The sequence below is a fragment of the Octodon degus genome, unplaced genomic scaffold, assembly GCF_000260255.1.
Source record: "Octodon degus isolate 3935 unplaced genomic scaffold, OctDeg1.0 scaffold00009, whole genome shotgun sequence".
Lineage (NCBI taxonomy): Eukaryota > Metazoa > Chordata > Mammalia > Rodentia > Octodontidae > Octodon > Octodon degus.
In genome coordinates this window covers 25460445-25466549 of record NW_004524585.1, presented here as the reverse complement: position 1 = coordinate 25466549, position 6105 = coordinate 25460445, and positions in this window count along the sequence as shown.

The window sequence follows — 6105 nt, the reverse complement described above, 5'->3', positions numbered from 1 at the left end:
GTTTCCCTCTATAACTGTTACCTTCTTTTTACCTGCATGAAGTTCAAGCCTTAATTGATTGTCCTAAAATACCAAAGAAAAATAAAATAAAATTAATGTGAAAGAATAGAGTTCTACAAACATCCAAGTCAACTACAATTAACAGAGTCAGAGAAGACTTGTCCATGTGCATTGAAAAATGTGGCAGGACACAATACAATTCCAATAAAGCAAATACTGTGAGAACTTCTTTAGTAGGGACAAGAGATGACAATGGCGGGGAGACAATCTAACATCTTCTAAGTAGAGAAACAAACAATATTATATAAGAATTACGGTGTGTTTTCAGCAAAAAATGTAATAAATTAATAAATGGATATTTTAAGAGAAAAGCTCAAGTGAAAAAAAGCTTATGAAAATATATACAATCTTGTTTAAAGCGTAAAACATTGAAATTTGAGTGAGACACTGTATAAGAGGTGTGAGGCTTGCCAAAATTGGAATGTACTTTTCATACATTGCTGATATAAGGAGAAACAGCAGCTCTAGGAAATAATTAAAACTACTCAGTGACCATAAATGTTTACATATCTTATTACTGAGCCAGCTATTCTTCCTTTGTCTATAGACAAATAGAAAATCTCAAACAGACACACAGCGCAGTGTGCTAAAATGATTGACCTGTTACTCCTGCATTAAGAAAAAAGGACACCTACATGGGCTCGTATCTAAGAGCCAGAAGTGACCTGCAAATTCACCTAAGGGACCATGAATAAATCCTTAAAAATTCCAATGGCACAAAAACAGAAGAAGCCAATTAAGCTCACTGGGACAAGCAGATTTTTTGTTAATTAAAATACATGCTTACACATATTCAGGGCCAGTGCTCTGGGCAAATAAACTGAAAGGAAGGTTGTATTCAGAAAGAATGGCTCTATGCTGAAACACAGAAAGAAGGGCAGTCACAGGCCCTGAGCTGTGGTGGCGTTTGAGCTGGAGGTCTGAAGCCACCTTGCTGTAGGAGCATTGGCCACCATGAGGGCCCGGATGGTTGATGGTCTCTTTCTTGGGGACAGGATCACATTTTGAACCCAGAAAGGTTTCTTTTGTTTGGTTGGTAGTGTTGGGTGATGACCATAACAAAGTTAGATCTTAGTATCATCAATGGCTTTTTCTTCCAAGGGGCATTGACCTATGTTCAGAAATTCCTGGGGAAAGGTTTAAAGTACAGGCCTTGAAACAGTGGTGGATTGCCAATCTCCTCTCCCTGAGAACAAGAAAGAATTGGGGTATGTGGGGAGAAGAACAATAAATATTTTTTGCTTATATGAACAAAAATGAAAAGCATATAGATTTCAATGGGGAAAGTCAAAAGATTAAAGTTCCTAATGTTAGCCTGAACTATGCACACAATTCAAAGGAACAAAATCTGCCATTCATCAATATGCCCACAACTGTTAATCTCCTGAGAATGAGCTCATCTACGGAGAGTATGTACATAGAGAAAATGTAGCGGAGATGAAGCCCAGGGAGTACCATTTCTAGTTGAGAAATGTGTGTGTGTGTGTGTGTGTGTGTGTGTGTGTCTGTGTGTGTGTCTGTGTGCACGTGTTCTCAGGTGGTAAGGAAAAGGATCTAAAATAAATCAACATAAAAAAATTAGGCTTCATTTAAAATGCATAGTAATTCTGCAATGGTTGAAATGAGAAACTGCAACACTTCAAAAATATTTCAACTTTTTCCACCAGAATGTACAATATTTTTTGTAGACTGTTGGAGTTTATTTTACTGTATGAATATGTGAGTTACCCACTTCATTTTTCACTTATAGAATTTTATATCACATAATACAATTCATTTATTACCATAAAAAGATTTGATGCAAAACTTTAATGACCTTTTGAAAATTATTTATTTATTTATTTGATACAGAATCTAACTATGCAGCTTGGACTGCTAGTGGTCCTCCTTTCTCAGCCTCCCAGCAGCTGGGACTACAGGTGTGCACCACCATGCTATTTTCAGTGGCTGGTTCTACATGGGATGTCACAGCACGTGGTATCAGGGATCAAACCCCTGTCCTTGTGCTTGCCAGGAAGGCATTTAGACCACTGAGCTACATCTCCAGTTCCTTTACTCAATATAATTTTTGCGTGTAGATATTCCCCCTCAGTATATAGTCTTCCAATGTTGAATGACAGAAGCTTACCATATTCTGGTATGCAGTAGGATGAAGAGCATCTCCCCCCCAGTTATGTCTATAACCCAATGGCTGGAACATGTGAAGATGTTGCCTCAAATGCAAAATGAACCTTTCAATATGGTTATAAGCTCAGATCTTACACTGGGAAGAATTATCCTGGATTATACAAGTGGACCTAATATAATTGCATAAACTCCTAAAAATCAAGAAATATGTGGTTTTGTAAGATTTGAGGAGAAAGTAGGGGTAGAGATCCAAGTTTAATAGGAGCTTGGTATTTTGAGTTTGAAGATATAAGAAAGCCAAGAATCAAGAAATGCACCAACCTTTCAAACTAGGAAAAGGCCTAAGCTAATTGCATGAAATTTTTCTTCCCAGTCTTACCATTGCAAGGGACTCAATTGTCCTATTAACCCAGGTGATGTAGGAAAATAAAGAACCTCGAAAAGCAAACACACATAGACTCCTGATTTCAACCTGTAGACTCAATGTGGACTTCAGGACTTCTGATTTAACGAATTGAAAACTGACAGCTCTTGTTCAGGCCATTACACTTGTGACCATTTGCAACAGTGGGAATGGAAAACTAGTTCAAGATGTTTAGAATTGTGTGTGTGTGTGTGTGTGTGTGTGTGTGTGTGTGTGTTTCAGGATTTTGATATTTCATATATCACTGAGATGAGAACTTGATGCATCAACTGTATTTCTTAAAGTTACTGCATTTAGAGCTTTATGATAACCTATTTCAGTAAGTGAATGTTCATTTGTGTATTTAATGAAGTAAAGAAGTCATTTCACAGAATCAGAATGATCAAATTTATAGTTTTCATTATATAAGGTGTCTTTTCAACTAAATCTTAGTAACTAAGGTGATGATAGACTCTATTAAATACAAACAATATCCAACAGTGAATGCAAAGGTGTAGAGAGGTTTTGTGAACTATGTTTCTTATTTTTATGTCTAAAATTATTGGACAAAGGTCTGTTCTGTGTAGGTACAATGAATAATTGTGTATTATTTTAGTTAGTTGCAAAACTGAGTTAATAACATGATTTTTAAGAAAATGGAAGAAAAAAGACAAAGAAATTTTTAATTCAGTAGTTTTCATTTGCTACCCCTAAAACATTAAAAGGAAGTTAATAATTAATCAATAGAAATGTATTGCCCATCATTTTAAGTCTCACTAGGTGGTTATTTTAATGACTGTTGCTATCATAACATCTCTCTTCCAATGTGGGATCTGTATCAGAAGATACAATCTTCTCCTAATGCTAAACTTCCAAAACAAATGCCCGATATAGATTTAAATTTCCGATGAAATCTATTTAAATGGTGACACACAGCATTTAATAATCTGCTTCATTTGTGTATCACATGTACTAAAATGCATCATTCTTACCAAAGTCCTTTGTCTTTGTCTTCATATATTTTACTTCTTGTCATGCTGACTGCTTCTCCCTTTGTCTGCTGTGCAGCCTCTGTACTGAAGTTCCTGCACTTAGTGCACTGGATCCTGCCTTGGGTCTGAAGGAGTTAATGTAGCTTCATAGGCATCTAATTTTATATCCAAGGGTGGTTTGGGTACTGAGGATGAGCTTGCTCAATATATATTATGGAGAATCAGTCATGTTGTAAGAGTAGCGGTTAAATACACTTTAATTGAGATTCTTGTTACAAGTGGGAAGTTTTAAAAGTGCTGATGAATTAAGAATTCCATTTAGAGGCAGAGTTAATGTTTAGCTATAGGGCTAATGTGTAGGGTATATTTAAAGCAGCAAGCAAGAGGACGTAGAAACAAGTAGGAATAATTCATGCATCTGATGGATGGATGGCCTACATGACTTTAAGGTCTGCTTTAACTCTGGCAGTGCATGATTCTATGCATATTAGAAATCTAGCCCTGGAACAATTATGTATGAGTGGTCACATAATAAAATAAGGGCATGAAGAGGAAACTATAAAACTAACCAGTGTGTGTGTGTGTGTGTGTGTGTGTGTAGTAGACAGTTAAAATGACTGCTCTTCTTTAAGAAGATTTAAAGTAACTTGGAAATGGTTGGCTGGAATGAATTTTGACTAGTTTCCTGGTTTGGGAGATGAACACTTATCTGATTTTACAATTTTGCTGTCTCCCGAGATGATTATGCCATTATTATGTCTTGAGGTAATGTACAATGAGGAGATGTTGTGTTTTTAAAGGACTTGGAATTCTATAAACAGTCCTGTGTGTACCACATTTTTTATTCAGTTATCAGCCATTAAGTGTATATGTGGGTTTGGAGAAATAAGCCTGGAGAACCCTGGAGAGTCCACGGCTATCATTAGGAATCATTTTTTAAAAATATCATTGTTTATGAAGAAAAATTAATTCCTCAGTTGAATTTCAAAGGTCCCTAAGTAACCATGACAAAAATATTCTTAAAACAAAATGCGTACATGAGAAGGTCACTAGTAGGATGATTGTTCATAACTTCTCTGTCAGAGCTAGTATTAAGAGGATCTGCGTGAATGTTAGAAAATTCTATCTTATTTGCAAACACATGAAGTTTAAATTACAACTTTCTTCATGCTTTCAGTAGCATGTGACTTTGCCTATTGTCATAGACTATCACATAACACATTAGATAATTAAATACCAAGGTTTTTTTTTTCCTTTTAGTGATTTATAGAATACTTTCCTTGTGCTACCAAGGATTATTTTATGCACTTTAATACATTGCATGATGACAGGAATACTTCAAGTTAGCAACCAGTTTCTTCATTTTTTATATATGTAGATCTTGAAATATAAAAAGGTGACATCGTATCCCTTAAGTCTTGTAGGTAGTACGTGGTAAAATCTAGCATTTGGTCTTAAGCAGTCTGATTCTGGGGTCTATTCCTTACTCAGTACTTTGAATCATCACACCCACTTTGTAACCAAATACCAAAAATAGGTATAAGAAGATACTTGGAAAGAAGTGGAAAGTCCTGGTCTAATTGAATATGTGGTCAAAGGCAATATAAAAATGGAATTCACCCATTTTGAAATGACTAGATTTTATAATTCTGGATTTTAGAATGTTTAGCATACAGAATTTCTGGAATAATGCTTTTGAAATATTGCAAAATAAGTGAACACACACAGAATAAATTTTGTCTTGAGTGCCATCATCTCACAAGTGTGGTCTCCTCATAAATTCAGTGACATAAAAGCTATATATTCAGACATATAGAGACATACATATTTACACATATGTGTGTATATGTGTAGGAGAAAAGTAAAAAAATACCCTATATTATATAAAATGAATTTTCAGAGATTTATTTTGCTCCTTTCCTCACCCTGGATAATTTCACATACACATTAGCCTCTGAAGGAAATTAGCCACATAACTGGCATTTGGAGATAACAAAGCAGGCAGTGAATATAGGGAAAAAGGGAACAAAGAGGAGGCAAATGAAAATGGGACACCTGGAGCCAAAAGAAGGAGAAGGCAGCACAAATAGCTGTCAGGACAAGATGAAGAGGAATGTGAAGTGAGAACAGAGACCAGGGATAGATCCGTGAGGTACAGGAAAAGGAGTCAAGGAAGGCCTGAACAGCTGCTTTGAGAAATAATTTTGAGGAAATGAAGGGGGTGAGTTCATAGCTGTTCATGAGTGGTTAGGGATTATGGGGAGGGGCAGTATAAGCGTGCATGTCAGAGCTGTAGTACTTTGCATGAATTTCTGTACTTTTATAACATTTGCTTCTGTTTGAGCCAGAAATCCAAATCTAAAAGGCCTTGCTTTATTTGGTTTAAAAATACAGAAAACAGGGGCCGGGGAGATGGCTCAGTAAATAAGCACTTCCCTGGCAAGAGCAAGGGCCTGAGTTCGATCCCCGGTTCCACCAAAAATATAAATAAATAAATAAATAAATAAATAAATAAAATAAATA